The 14,403-nt window shown below is 35.2% G+C and overlaps 1 long non-coding RNA gene across 3 annotated transcripts in view; it reads left to right on the top strand.

The window, feature by feature from the left end:
• LOC106044243 (uncharacterized) overlaps positions 1 to 14,403 on the top strand; it is a 217,930-nt gene that overhangs the window by 194,940 nt on the left and 8,587 nt on the right. For all 3 annotated transcript variants that reach the window (XR_010830370.1, XR_010830369.1, XR_010830368.1), the window contains exons 2-3: positions 9,543 to 9,652; positions 11,542 to 11,663. This is a non-coding gene — a long non-coding RNA (uncharacterized lncRNA). The remainder of the gene's footprint in view (positions 1 to 9,542; positions 9,653 to 11,541; positions 11,664 to 14,403) is intronic.

The following is a 14,403-nucleotide window of genomic DNA, read 5'->3' as shown; positions in this document are numbered from 1 at the left end:
TTATTATTATTATTATTTTATTTATTTATTTATTTGTTTGTTTGTTTGTATTATAAAATTTTAGCCTCCAAGAATTGAAAGAGATATCTGGTTCCTGCAAATTAACTTGAAATTTCCAGACGGGATTTTTTCTTACATCCAGTAAACATTCAGACAACTTACCAAAGATATCAATCATCTCATTGGCTCCTGCCAATAATTATGTTGAATAACTATGTTATGAATTATATATAATATTAACTGTTTTCATGAGTGTCACTAAAAAATGACCAAAAAAAAAAAAGTGTCTCCTCGGGCTCCCAAGAAAAGGCCAAATCAGCCTTTAGTAATACGAAGCAGCAGTGCTCACTATAAAAAATTAAGGAGAAAGCTGTTGACTTCAACAGACTCTATACAGGCCATTACTATTTCCTGAGCATGAAGATAGCTCAGTGGCACCAGCATCATTTAAAAGAAATTTCAGCAGACATTTTGCTCAAATGTGAAATATTACCATTTTCAGACTTGTGAAAGTGGAATTTGGGCTTCTAAGACAATAAGTATTTTTGAAAACATTATTCTTAGTTCTTAAAATGTCAAACACAGACGTTCAACTTGTTTGTATATTTGATATACTCAAAAAGAAAAACAAGTGGCTTGTTATATGAAAGTCATCTGGCAGTCTATTGCTGAGCTAAGATTTGGACTTATATATTCTTTAAAATAATGGTTTTGTTTGTTTGTTTTAACCTGTTTTACACTTTTCTTACCAGTTATTTTATTAAAATAGAGATATGTACAGAAAACACATGGTTTGTGTTCTGTAATATTAGCATTGGATTTTTGTTTTTAGTAAACATTCAAAAGAACCCTAACAGCACAATGAATATTTGCAGATATTTGTCTATGCTTCAATTTGATTGTCATAGTTTTAATATAACTTAAAATGATCCAGAGCCTAGTTCCTAGGATTGTTGAAGCCTGCAGCACAATCTTCAAAGAGGGAAATGTCATTAAAATAAGTCTAGTACAGAAATCTCTGAAAGTTTTTTCAGAATAGAAAAAAAAATATGTATGTTATTCAAAATGTCATTTCTTGCTGAGATCAACTTTTTTTTTTTTCCTTTTCTGAACAACAGTTTCAAATTCTTTACTAGTTTGTCTGTAATTGATGTAAAGCACTGCCAGCAATCATTTCTGCAGTATTTTCTTGACATCCCCAAGCAGAGTTCACTGTGACCAACTGGCCATTTTCTGTCTTAAAAAAAAAAACATCTCTTAAAATGGTAATCATATTAAAATAATTATATATATATTTTTTCACATAAATGAAACTTTCAAAGTCCTTCTTTCTCAAATTTTCTGGTAAGCTGCCATGTTATTTTTAGTGATATGATAGCTATATTCAGAGTTGAACATCACTGTTGTCAAATGTACTGATAATTCCTCTGAGGTCAGTGACAGAGATTGTGTCTTGTTGGTAAGGAAAGCAGACGCCTTGGGCATGTTGAAACTGAGAAACTGGATTCTCCTAGGAGAGCAGCCACATGAGAACTCTGAGCAGTTACCTCCCAAGCAGGAATAGGTGAACCGATTTATAAGAAATGAGAACTGACACCTTTGCTTAAAACTAGTGCCAAGCGTGGAGAATAGTTTGCAGAACTATGCATGACTTTTTTTTTTTTTTTCCCCAGTCTTGTTCTTCCATTTATGTTTTTCTCTTTTCCTCTAGGCAGGTTTAGAATAGACATGTATCAAGGAAAAATGTCAAAATGCAGATTCAGATATGGATATTAAAGGTATAGGTGACCATAATTTCACTCTTAGGCTTCTGTACCAAAAAAAAAATGATTAAACATGCAAGCATTTACTGCTTTACTAATCCACTTTTTAAAGTTTTCTGAGATTCCTTTCAAACATTTTCCAAAATATACTTAATGTTTCAGTAATTGCTTGAAGGAGCTGGATATTTTGTTTATGATCCAGCAAAGTTCAGGAGACAGATGTAGCTTTCATCTGCCTCAGAAACTAGATCTGAGTGTGTGCCGAGGAGCTTTGCTGGAGTGCTTGGCATAGTGAGGCTGCCCGTGTCATTGCTCCATTTGTGCAAGAGAGAAAGAGTTATGAGAGGCTCTATGTCCTCTTCACCTATTGTTTAGTCCAAAATAAGATTAAAGACAGATTCCTCTTCTCTTACCTACCCCGTGGACTCCCACTTTTCCTGCTAACTGTACCAATTTCCAGCACTGCACAGATCTATTTGAAAAAAAATAAATTAATTAATTTAAGCTTATTGACATTTCTTATTTTCATACTAGAGTGAGTATAAAACTAAATATATATATAAATATATAAATATAGATATATATAAATATAGATATATAAATATAAATAGAGCAGTATAAAAGATGAAAACACATAGACTCTTGTTATTAACTTAATTCTATGATGTGGTAGACAGGATTGGGTCTTATAACAACCAAAGGATGATTCATTTTGATAAAAATCACTGCTGGCTTGAGATAGCTTGAGATATTTACTGGGGTGGATCATTTTAAACAGTTTCAGAAAAGTGGGGAATCTTTATCTGAAGGTAGAATTCAAAGGAAAAGAAGGAAATGTATTTCAGATATATTGTGATATTACAGACATAGGGATAGCTAAAGAAAAAATATAAGGACTGGAGAGAGGAAAAAGAAAACCATACAGGGAAGGCAGAGGATATCCCATAACTACACTGTCTTTCATACATGAACAAGCAGAAGACTATTCAAAGCAAGAGAAAAATATAAACAAGGTTTTCCCCAAGAAAATAATATATTTAAGAAATAGCATTATTCTGGGTGAAACACAGGTTAGAAGTGAATCTATCCTGGTGATGCATACTAATTCAATATTATGTTTGTAAATCATTTTCAGTGCATGTTTCTTAGGTTGTTTCTAGGATTTTGAAAATGAACAAGATTAGTTTTTCATGGCTTGATGTGTTTGTGAATACCTGCACAGTACTCCATCCAACGGACATGTTTTATCAGTTGTAAAACAGGAATGTACTTTCTTGTGAAAAATGGGACTTCAGAGACAGCTCCATAAGTAACTGCTGAATTAACTATGGAAAGTGTCTCTTAGAATTCAGAAAAAAAAAAAAAGAAAAAAAAAGAATAGTTTGGGTGATGAAATGTAATTTAACAATAAAAGGTGGTTTTAGTTTCAGGCATGAATAAAATTGATGACGAAAGAATCTCAAACACAGATTGGAAAAAGGGTAATTAAAAGATTAGTGTAGTATCATTCTCTTTTTCCATCCTGACAATCTTGGAATTCCTTTATATGTTGTTCCATCTCTCACAGTCTGACAGAGAAAGTGTATCATAGGCAAAACAAAGTGTCATGGACAATAAGAGATAAACATAGAATTATGGCCATACCTACATCTCATAGAAAAAGGATTATTTTTTTGATTTGCAAAGGAAACAGGATTTAGTCGTGTGTCCACAAAGGACAATTCTTTCAGATGTAGCCTGGGAATTAATAGCTGGGAACATCCTAGCTGCCTGCCTCTTATCTCAGAAAGTAGAAACTCAGTTTATAAATAAATAAATAAATGTAAGATTTTAATCTTTGTAAATCTGGTTCCGTTTCCACAGGATTGCTAGGGAAGAAAAAAAAAAAAAAAAAAAAAAAAAAACACCTTCCACTGCTTGTACAGAGTTTAGCTTCACAGCTGCATAATTTAACTTCGCACTCTTTCATTTCAATGCATTGCTTTTTTTCACAGCAGTTCCTTTTCTTTTACATCTTGCACTCTTTTACTGCTGAAACAATTGTTTAAAATGTTGTTAGCCAGCTAAACAGATTATTTGAACAATAGAATTATTTAACATGTTTATTTTCTCCTTTGGGTTTTGAAAACAAAAACAAATTAAAGATTGATATAAAGAATGAAATATAAAGATTTTATTTAAGGATCTGGGAAATACAGAAAATATGAAGTATCACAGCTGAATTCTGAATTTGACTCCATGTTTTAACCGTTTAAGATCTTTCTTTATATTAGATCTAATTAATATTATAATGAGGTTAACCAATATATCAGGGATGTTTTAATGTTGACATTGAAAAGATGATTGATTACTCTAGGTAAACATTTATATTTGTCTGGTTGTATTTGTGAAAACTGAGATATCTATATCACAATACACTATTTTTGGAGTGGTGGTGGGGGGTGGGCGGAGCTTGTAATTCCATTCCTTAGTTTTCCCTAGAAGCCAGATGGATGTGGGATGCCTGATAAACAATGTTTGTTAGGGTGGGTGTCATGTAGGAGTTTGGTTAGTAAGAGGTTATGGCTAACCTCAGCACAACAGCAATAGCTCTTACCCTTCTCTAGGGAATTTATTCAAATTTTGGAGGCTCCAAGTCACAATGTTGTTATGGATCAGCTGCTGTGTTGGTACAGGAGTTACTGGAGAACAGTAGTTTTTAGTCAGATTTATGAAGGCAAAACTGGCACCAATTTTATCTTTTCTTGTCATGACAGGCTGTAGACACCTGAGGTTAAGTGACTGTACCATACCTAAAGAAAGAGACACATCTGAGACCCAGATGGGGCAAAAAACTGCAGGAGAAACCACAACATTTATGTGCGAGTCAGGAATCTTAATTTTTGCTCATTATGAAATATATTTTCCTATAACTAAACATGGATTTTCTTCCTGCTGTTCCGCCTCCCCCCCCCCCCCCCCCCTTTTTTTTTTCTTAAAGTGAAGGAAAACTACATAGAGGTGAAACCAGAAAAAAAGTGCTACCTCTACAATGCAAGGAGCACAGTATGTTAAGGAATGGCTTCCACTTGTCTCAACTTTTCAGGAAAATGATAACATGCATGTACCTACCTATGACACACACAAACCTTCAGAGCTCTGGAGCCTCTCAAAATCTTTTGACACAGCATTTTGTTGAATTTGTTTTGTTTAAGAGTAAAAATCATATTGAGAAGAATGTCCTGAAGGAGAGCGAGATATTCAGTTGGAGCAACTGAAAATAGACCTTGTTCCTTGTTAAGATATTATTTAAAACAATACATGATTAATTCTATTGCATCTTTTATTTGAGATAACTAAGGTTCTGTAAGGAGAGGAGTAGATGGAAACAGGCAATTAAACCACTTGTGGGAAACTCCATAATAAAACATGAAAATTTTAAGTATTCAGCAAGACAGCTATGTTGGAAACTGAGAGTTTCCTTTGAACTTTGTCTTTTAACAGAGAAAGGAGATGGGAAATAAGAGTTCCATCAGGACCTCAAAAGTTCTCTGGTGTGTTTGTACAATTGATAAGGCCAATAATCACTTCCTGATTTTTCATGTTCCTTTCTTTCTGACAAACTCCTGCATAGATATATGGTACAGCAAAAAGTGCCTTTGCTACTACAGTCACCTCCTTCTCTTTTTTATCCAGGAAAAAGACTTTCCTGGATATTTTTGTGTTCAGTTTTTCCCATTCAATACAGTCTCAGGATAAAACGCCTGAAGTCTTCAGCTTCTCAAAATTTGAAATATGTAACAGAATAACATAAAAAGTTGTCTAATGTTATGTGAAGTGTTGTCACAAGACAATTGGCTGAAGTTCTTGACTGCTGCAGTAAGGAATTTTGTTTCTAGGACAGAGCAATTTCCACCTAGGCTGCTATAGGAAATGAACTCCACTAAATTAATCATGGTTCCTGGGATCAGGGTCCCCATTTTTTTTTTTCTCTGAGTCTATGTTAATTCAAATCGGGTGTAGCTAAGAACCAATTTTCTGCAAGCCTTTGTACTATCAAGTCCTCCCAGCCTAAACTGGGACAATAGCCATCTTCCAGGTACAGCTTCAGCTATTCAGGAGAAGGCAAAATATGTTTTTGTTGTGTTCTTTCTTCAAGCTCCAACCCAAATGTCTGAGAGTTAGAAGAGGCTTGGCTCATCCTTCTTTACTAGCCTCTCTGTAGTTGATCTCTTCCCTAATATCCGATGAATTCTCAAACCAATGTGTTCTCTCTGTTGGTTCTTGTAGTATGAATTACAGGAACTTTATGTGTTAAGAAGCAGAGGCTGCTTTACTTCAGTCTCAGTTGCCTCCAGAGAAGAGAAACATGCTCCACTTCTCTGTTAGGTGCTGTACGTGGAAATCTAATGGTCAGAGCTAATATTACTGGGAAAAAAAAAAAAAAAAAAAGAAAGAAAACAGACCAACAGGCTGTCTCAGTCAGGAAGCAACTCGTCGCTTATGCTGTTATTCACCATAATTGCCTCAGCCTGTTGCTACAGCCTGATGGTCCATAATGACCTGTTTCAGGAAAGACATTCCTACCTGTCAACATTATTATTAGCCCTGGAGATGGCGGGTGACATCTGTATGTGTGTAGAGCCAGATATGTAAAAAAGCAAACAGAAAGGGAAAGAGGTAGAAGAATTTAACTTTTATACTTAGTGGAATGGGAGAGACAATTCTCTTGGGATCCTCTTTTAGAGAGCCTTGAGCTTTCTCCTTTCACTTTTTCAAGAGAAAAAAATAAATTCTAAATCAAGTTGCTAAACTAGACATAGAGAAGGTGAAAATGGTCTAGTCACATTTTTCTCCAAAACAGCAGCTGAAATATTTCAGTTTCATGAAAATTTTAAGGGATCTGTTTTGTACTGAAGATATGAGCCATTGTTTAGTAATGAATGCAATCAATAATGCATGTATTAACACAAAATATAAAAGTGAACATACCTGCAGATAAATTCAGAATGGATGTTTACAGTTGGAGAGCCATCTTTACAAATTCTTCCTGAGGTCCTCTTCATAATAAATAAGGTCATGTGGATTTCTTATTCAGTATAAGCTTTAGAATAAAATGTTTTAAGAATTGTGTTATAGGGCTTTTTTTTTAGTTTTGTTTTTAAGTACAGGTAATCAAAGTTGTGGGAGCCTCTCAGCCATACTCAGTCTCAGAGATTTCACCACTTTCTGAGAAATGGCAATATTAAACTTTGCCAAATCACAAGAGGGCTAAGTATTACAGAATAAAGCAGGAGAATATTGATTTGCCGTAGGCATTCTGTTTAAACTCCTACAGTAGGCACCACTTAGAACATTTGAGGATTTCAAATGTTGTTATTCAAAATATAGTGTGTTTTGACTTTATCATGAAAAAGAAAGGATTCTATTTTGTAGGTCTCTGCGGGAAGGGAAGGGAAGGGAAGGGAAGGGAAGGGAAGGGAAGGGAAGGGAAGGGAAGGGAAGGGAAGGGAAGGGAAGGGAAGGGAAGGGAAGGGAATGAGAAACTTATGAGAGAATAAAAGAGAGGATAGGAAAGTAAAGAACAGGAGAGGTCTGTATGCTGTCATTTTTTTTCAAATTTATCTTTGGAAGGAAATCTCATTATGACCACAGTTTCTGCTTAATAACTGTATACTCTTTGTCTTATTAGTCACCATTATTTCTCTGTTATTTAATACTGAGATCTCTTTTCCTGTCCTTTTTTTTTTTTTTGGCTCAGCAGGCTAGAACTGGCAACATTTTTTCCTAATCACAGAAAATAAAAATCTTTCTCATAAAAGTGATTTTGTTTGAATATTGTTTATATAATAACTTCCTTAAAAACAAGCCATCCATAAAATAATATTTTTCTTACACTACTTCATTTCTTAGTACTGAACAAAGCTTTTGAACTTGTTACTATTTATTGGTTGCTTTAGTGTTCCTGTGTTAAATTTAATTAAAAAAAAATCAGAATTTTAAGGATTTTGTTCCTGTAAAGTAAACATATTCTTTCTTGATGTTATAGCACATTTTAAAATAAATATTTAAAAGTTACTCAAAATTAAATTTAAAGCAGAATCCTAGATTGTTTTTAGGAAAGAGTGAGGATAATAAATAATAATTAAACAATACCAAAATCTTGATTTTGTCTTGAAACTATTAATATCCTAGTGGTACATGCTGAAGTTGTACTCTCACGTGTTGGTTTCCCTTCCATGTTTTACCTTTCAATAGGGAAGTGTTATTTACCATGTTTGATGTACTGCTTGTTTTTAAAGATGAAACCATGACCACTGCTTTCTGACCATTCAAGAATATACAAGGGCATAACAAAAATGTACGAGAAGCTTATTTTCATCATGTTTCTGCAGAAATGTGCAGCAAGTAACATCTTTGCTACATACTGTAGCTGAAGGTAGAAAAATAAATATTTAACTCAGTCAAATCTCACTGTCTGTATTTGGGCACAAATCTTAAGCTGAAATCTAGGCTTCTAAAGTCATTATTTAACAGGACTCTAACATACTACTATACTACCTTTGTTATAGTAGTTTTTGCCTTTTTAGGCATTAATTTCAGACAGCAATTTCTATTTTTTTTTTCCTTTCTATGAAACAGAATTTTAATTAAAAACAACAAACAAACAAACAAACACGTCAGCAGATCAGTTCAAAGAACAGAATAAAGCAGAGGACTGGAGAGAACAGGTCTTCAACTCAAATTTGGACTTTCATGTCATCATCAAGAGATATAAAAATTTTACTGATGTACAGATCTGCTGAACCAAATTCCAGGGTGAATGGTTGGAACTTAAATACCAGAGTCCTTGCCCTAAGATAAATATTTTTCTTCCAGGAAAGACAGGCACAACATTATTTTGTCATTGTTGTGCCACAGCCCTGTGGCCAAAATCTAATACAAATTTAATAGGAAACTAACTTTTATGATTTTTAATATAGTTTGTCGGCTATTTCAGTCATACCAGCAAAAAAATTTGTGCTTATTGGCTATTGTAAAGATTTGATGGCAAATGTACTGGTTAGTGGTGGCAGTGGTCTCACTGAAAATTTCCGTATTAAAATTCCTTAATTTTCCTTAATTTTCCTTAATTCATTAATTTTCCTTAATTCATTAATTTTCCTTAATTTCCTTATTTCCTTAAAATTACATTTCCTTAATTTTCCTTAAGTTTCTTACTAAAAAGAAAAAAAAAAAAAGTGAAGTGAAGAGTAATTCACATGGAAGTGGTATAAATTTAAAGTTCCTAGGACTATTCATAGGAATAAATGTTTTGTTTAGTAGTAAATTCAGGATCAAGGTGAAAAATAATGGTATTGTTTCTATACTTACTTTAAACAAGCACTTAAACTTCCCTGTGGAAATAAAATGTTACAGCCTCAATACTGAGATGTTTCTTAAAGACATGTCACGTTAGATACAGCAGAATAAGCTTGTTTCTTATACAAAAAAAAAAAAATACTTTTTTTTTTTCTCTTTAAGACAAGTGGCTTCTTTCTACAGAAAACGTTTCAGTTTAGAATATGGTAACAGTGTTTGAATTGCCCTTCAGGTGCTTTAAGCTTTGGTAGTGCCTCAAAAGATTGCCTGATTTAACAAACATGTTAACCATAATTCACCACTGTTTCTGATAATACATTTTCTGTTTACACCAGTTTGAGGTCTATCCAAGTTGGCATATTGGGGTGGGGCAGAGCTCTGTGTGTGTGTATGAAAATACTTAGTTCCTTCCTGCAGTATTGTTTCTTTGTCCTGCAGGGCATTGGTGGTGACTGCCTCCTGCAAGGTGGGCTTCTGCATGTTTCCCAACCTAAACAATGCTCTAATTACCTCCACTCAGGCTTGGAAGTACAGTAAGAGCAATGGAGGTGAATATATATTCTCACATTATTTCCAAAGTACCTGTTAAGCTGTAACAGGAGGAGCAGAGAGTATCGTTAGCTACTCCCGTAAGGTGGGGTGAGGAATATCATGGATGTAATCATGGATATGCGTATATTTACACTTGGTGGCTGTGCAGAACCATGAAGATAGCTCATGCATGCACGTGTTTCCTTGCTTTTATTATGTTCCTTCTGCCATGAACTAGAACCAATTATGTGGTCACTCAATGGAACTTAGCTGCCAGTGTCTCAATAGGACATAATGGCTCAATCTTTTCTTGTCCCAAACTACAGACATGAGAGACAAGGATCACAAGTGGAAATAAACAGATCAAATGGCTAGACATTGGCAAGAACAATATCACACCTGGGTTTCCTGACTCTTGTTCTTGCTTCTGCAGACCTGTTCTTCTCAACAATTAAAAACTAGTCCTAGTCTCTCTCTCTCTCTCTCTCTCTCTCTCTCTCTCTCTGTATGTATGTATGAGACATATGGGAAAGGGGAGAGAGAGAGAGAGAGAGAGAGAGAGAGAGAGCGAGCGAGCGAGCAAGGCAACCATAGCGGTTCTTGTAAATATGGATTTAATGTTAACATATAATGCAGAACAGAATAGAATGGGAAGCCGTTGTTAGAAAGTGTCCTGAAATATATGTAACAAACAAGTGTATACAGTAAAAGGTTATGTATTGAAATGCTGCTGACAGAGGAAAGGGAAAGCGGATTAGGTGAGAATTACATTAAGATCATGAACTAGCTAACTGAGATGACACAGGAATAATAACTGAGAAGAAACCAAGACAGAAACACCACAGTGCCACAGTAGTTTATTAACATATGTGAAAGAATTTGTCTGAGCTATTAAGCTACAAAGGGCATGAATCCTCAATTAATTTTTCCATATAGCTTTAGAGGGGCTTCAGGGCTTGTCCAGATCATTAAGATTGCTTTACAGGCTCATAACAAAAAGATTATGAAAAAGACAATTTTCCAAATAATCCAAGACAAATTCAGAGTCAGATCAGGCAAGAAGCAAATATTAATAGCTCCTGAATAAGAAAAGAATTGATACTTTTCCCCCTTCCTGTTCAGAAACAGGTTGAAAATCATAAATGCTTTCAAAACACTTTTTTTTTTTTTTCCACTTTTTTTTTCTTTTTTTTCTGGCCATAAAAGAGCAACGCATTCAGCTACGAGCACTTAAATGGACTACAAAAATAATGCATTTTCATATGGGAGAAAAGGGTATTTTCTTTCTCCATGCACAGTTGTGTTTTGCACAGGTTAACAGCCAACTGAATGTTTTATGTTGCTTTATGTTGTTGTTTTTATGTTGTTTATGTTGTTATATGTAGCAAGTCATGTAAGTGCTCACCATTGACTGAGCCTAGGCTGCATATGCCACTGTTTGACTGCTACATTATAAAAGGACGAAATGATTATTATTTTGAATAGACCTGGGACTCCTACTGTGCATATACTGTGTATATACTGTGCCACAGTTAGTGGCATACACATAAAACTGAGATTGTAGGAATATTCTGTGTCACTATCTTAGTTTATGGTTCAGAGGAAAAACTTCAAAAGAATTTAAGATTTGTTTGAAGTAACCTCTTAAAAAGCAGTGACCTTTGTCATGTAAGAAGACTATTCACAGTTTTCCAATATTTTCTCTGCTATTTAAAGCAAAAGTGTGCCTTTCACACAGTTCTAGGGTACTCTATGACTACTTCAGTCTCAGTGGTTTCAATCCTTCTCTTGTCCATGGATGTTTCTTTTTTTAGTTATAAATAGTATCCATATTATCTTGAGTGTTCACTTGATGTCATCTCCATGTTTAAAAGACTTTGTATTGTAAATGTTTTCCCTTCCTCAGCCCTCCCTCATTATTCTTAGACAAGACCTACTGAACTCTGTTGGTATTTTCTGATGAAGGGAATGCATCTGAAGATGGATGCCAGCATAGAATGAGCTTGTATCATATTTCTTCAACACAAGGTAATATGTTTATTTAAGTGTGGGAAACCTTTAATCGCTTATTTTTGCAGATACTTAATGATTGAGCTTGCTGCCTTGGTGTTTTTTTGTTTGTTCATTTGTTTGTACTCTGTGTGTGTGTGTATGTTTATTTGTTTGGTTTTGGCACACAGTAAGTATATGCTTGCTTTTTATCTACAGCAAAGTAAAGCTGTCTTCACAGAGCTTCTGTCCCCCTTCCCATTAGACAGCAGGGTAGTCAGGGCTTCCCGCTTTAGACTTCCTTTGGTGCTCCTGAAGAAAGGTGGTCTGCAGGAAGTGGGAAGAAGACTGCAAACATTTGACTGCCGGTGGTCATTCACATCTGTACAATTTGCTCAGGGTTCATAGCAAAGTTAAAACTGTATCCTGACTTGGGAAGACCATCCCATATCTCAGCCAGAAAGTGGTACTGGGAGTTATTGCTGAAGAGAAGGTAAGGAATTCAGCATATGACATATGGCAGGTGACAAGTTAGTGCTTCCCAAGAAAATAGATTTTCAGTTTAGAAATTTTTTTAAAGAAACTTTTATCCCAAAAACTACAAGCTGATATACAATGATCATCACCTTGTTATTTTGTAGAATAGTTTCTAGTATGTTTCTCATAGTTCAGGTTCTATATGTTGTAATTATAAACATCTCTTCAGAAGAATAGTACTATCAACAAACTTTACTGTTTACAAAGAAAACAAACAGAAAATATGAAAAGACAAAAGAAATATTGAAAAAAAAAAAACCCACAACATATATATACCAATAACCAGGGAAGTTGTTTGGGTTTTCCATTCATATTTATGAAATTCTTCATAACTACACTCCTTTGAATTTCTCTGTCATGGTATTATTTCATTAACAACTGAACCTGGTCAAGGCTTAGTGAATCACTGGAGAAAATGGAAAATTTATCAATTATATTTTTTTTTAAGCTCACAAACTGCATGCTAAATTTGTGCATATTAATTTTTGTTCTGAGGTTTGAGGTTTGCTCAGAGACATTAAAATGTCAGAAAGAGCTGCTGTTGTTTTCTCAGCCTTCTTTTTGTTCAGTTAAAATCAAAAACACAGTACTTTTGAAGTTGAAGCATATTATGTTAGCTTATGGCATATTATTTCTTGTATGACAGAACACTAGCAAAGTGACTAATGCATGCACTACATTTTAATATATTTGCACTGATTTTGCCAATAATACAAATTATATTCACATATCTCTAATTATAATGTACCTAAATCAAGTGTAATCTGTCTTTTTCTTTTCCAGTGTACTTCCAAAGAAAAAACAATTTTTAACTTCAAACTGTTTTGTATGGCCTAATGTAAGCATTTGCAGAATGAATTAATGAAAACATCTTTGCCATTTCATGCATGAGTCTAAACATCTAATATTTGCTTTTGTGCTCTATATCAAGTCAAAGACTCATAGTTAACTTATTCTTGAGAGCTGTGAAGCATGTATTTTATCACATTAGTTTCTGATAAAGTTCAATCCTGGTTTTCAGTCCTGTTATCTTTATTTGTATCCATAGGACTAAGCTTTTACACTTATTCTTACACTTTATGTGGCCGTACAATCTATGGAAAAAGCCACAAGGGCTGGGAAGAAAATGATCCTTTCTTTCTGTAATACAGTTACCAATACTGTATGCAGATCCTGTGGCTGCTATAGAAAATAGGCAGTGGGTGTATATATATGTGGACTTCCCTGTCATGATGCTAAACACATACCTACTTACAGTCTCCTGGCTATGATCTCAAGATCACAGAACTAGTATCCTCTTTAGTTGTGAAAGCAGGACAGATTTTGATCAAAATCTCTCAGTAAGAAGGGTCAAAATTTTGAGTAGAAAATGGAAAGAAATAGACAGAATCACAGAATGGTTGAGGTTAGAAAGGACCTCTAGAGATCATGGTATCCAGAAAGGTTTCAAGTACCTCCAGAGAAGGAGACTCTACAGCCTCTCTGGGCTACCTGTTCCAGTGCTCTGTCACCCTCACTGTAAAGAAGTGTTTTCTCATACTCATACGGAAATTTAAAACATTTAAAGAGCACTTCTTCCAAGCTCAGGATTGGTACATCTCGAAGAGTAGGCAATCAGGGAAGGGGGGCAGGAAACCTGTGTGGATGAGCAAGGAGCTCATCAACAAGATCAAAAGGAAGAGGAAGGCCCATGAAATGTGGAAAAAAGGCCTGTCCTCTAGGGAGGAGTATAGGAGTGTTGTCAGGGCCTGCAGGGACACGACAAGGAAAGCTAAAGCCCACCTGGAGGTGAAGCTTGCAAAAGAGATAAAGGATAACAAGTTTTTTTTTTAAAGTATGTAAACAGTAAAAGAAAGACTAAAGATAATGTGGGTCCCCTGCTGAACAAGGGGGGTGTCCTGGTAATGGGGGATGCTGAGAAGGTGGAGATACTGAATGCCTTCTTTGCTTCAGTCTTTGCTTCAAAGATTCTCCCCCAGGACTCCTGGACCCTGGAGGGAAGAGAAAGAGTCTGGGAAGTGCAGATCTCCCCCCTGGTTGACGAGGGAGTGGTTCGGGAGCATCTCTGTGCACTCAACACACATAAATCCATGGGCCCCAATGGGATGCAACGATGTGTGCTGAGGGAGTTAGTGGAGGTGATCGCCAAACTGCTCTCTATCATCTTTGAAGGGTCTTGGATAACAGGAGAGGTGCCTGAAGGCACCTCACTGGAGGAAAGCCAATGTCACTTCAAGAAGGG

The sequence above is a fragment of the Anser cygnoides genome, chromosome 3, assembly GCF_040182565.1.
Source record: "Anser cygnoides isolate HZ-2024a breed goose chromosome 3, Taihu_goose_T2T_genome, whole genome shotgun sequence".
In the NCBI taxonomy this organism is placed as follows: Eukaryota; Metazoa; Chordata; class Aves; order Anseriformes; family Anatidae; genus Anser; species Anser cygnoides.
The sequence above is the reverse complement of the archived record's forward strand: the minus strand, read 5'-3'. Positions and strand labels throughout refer to the sequence as shown.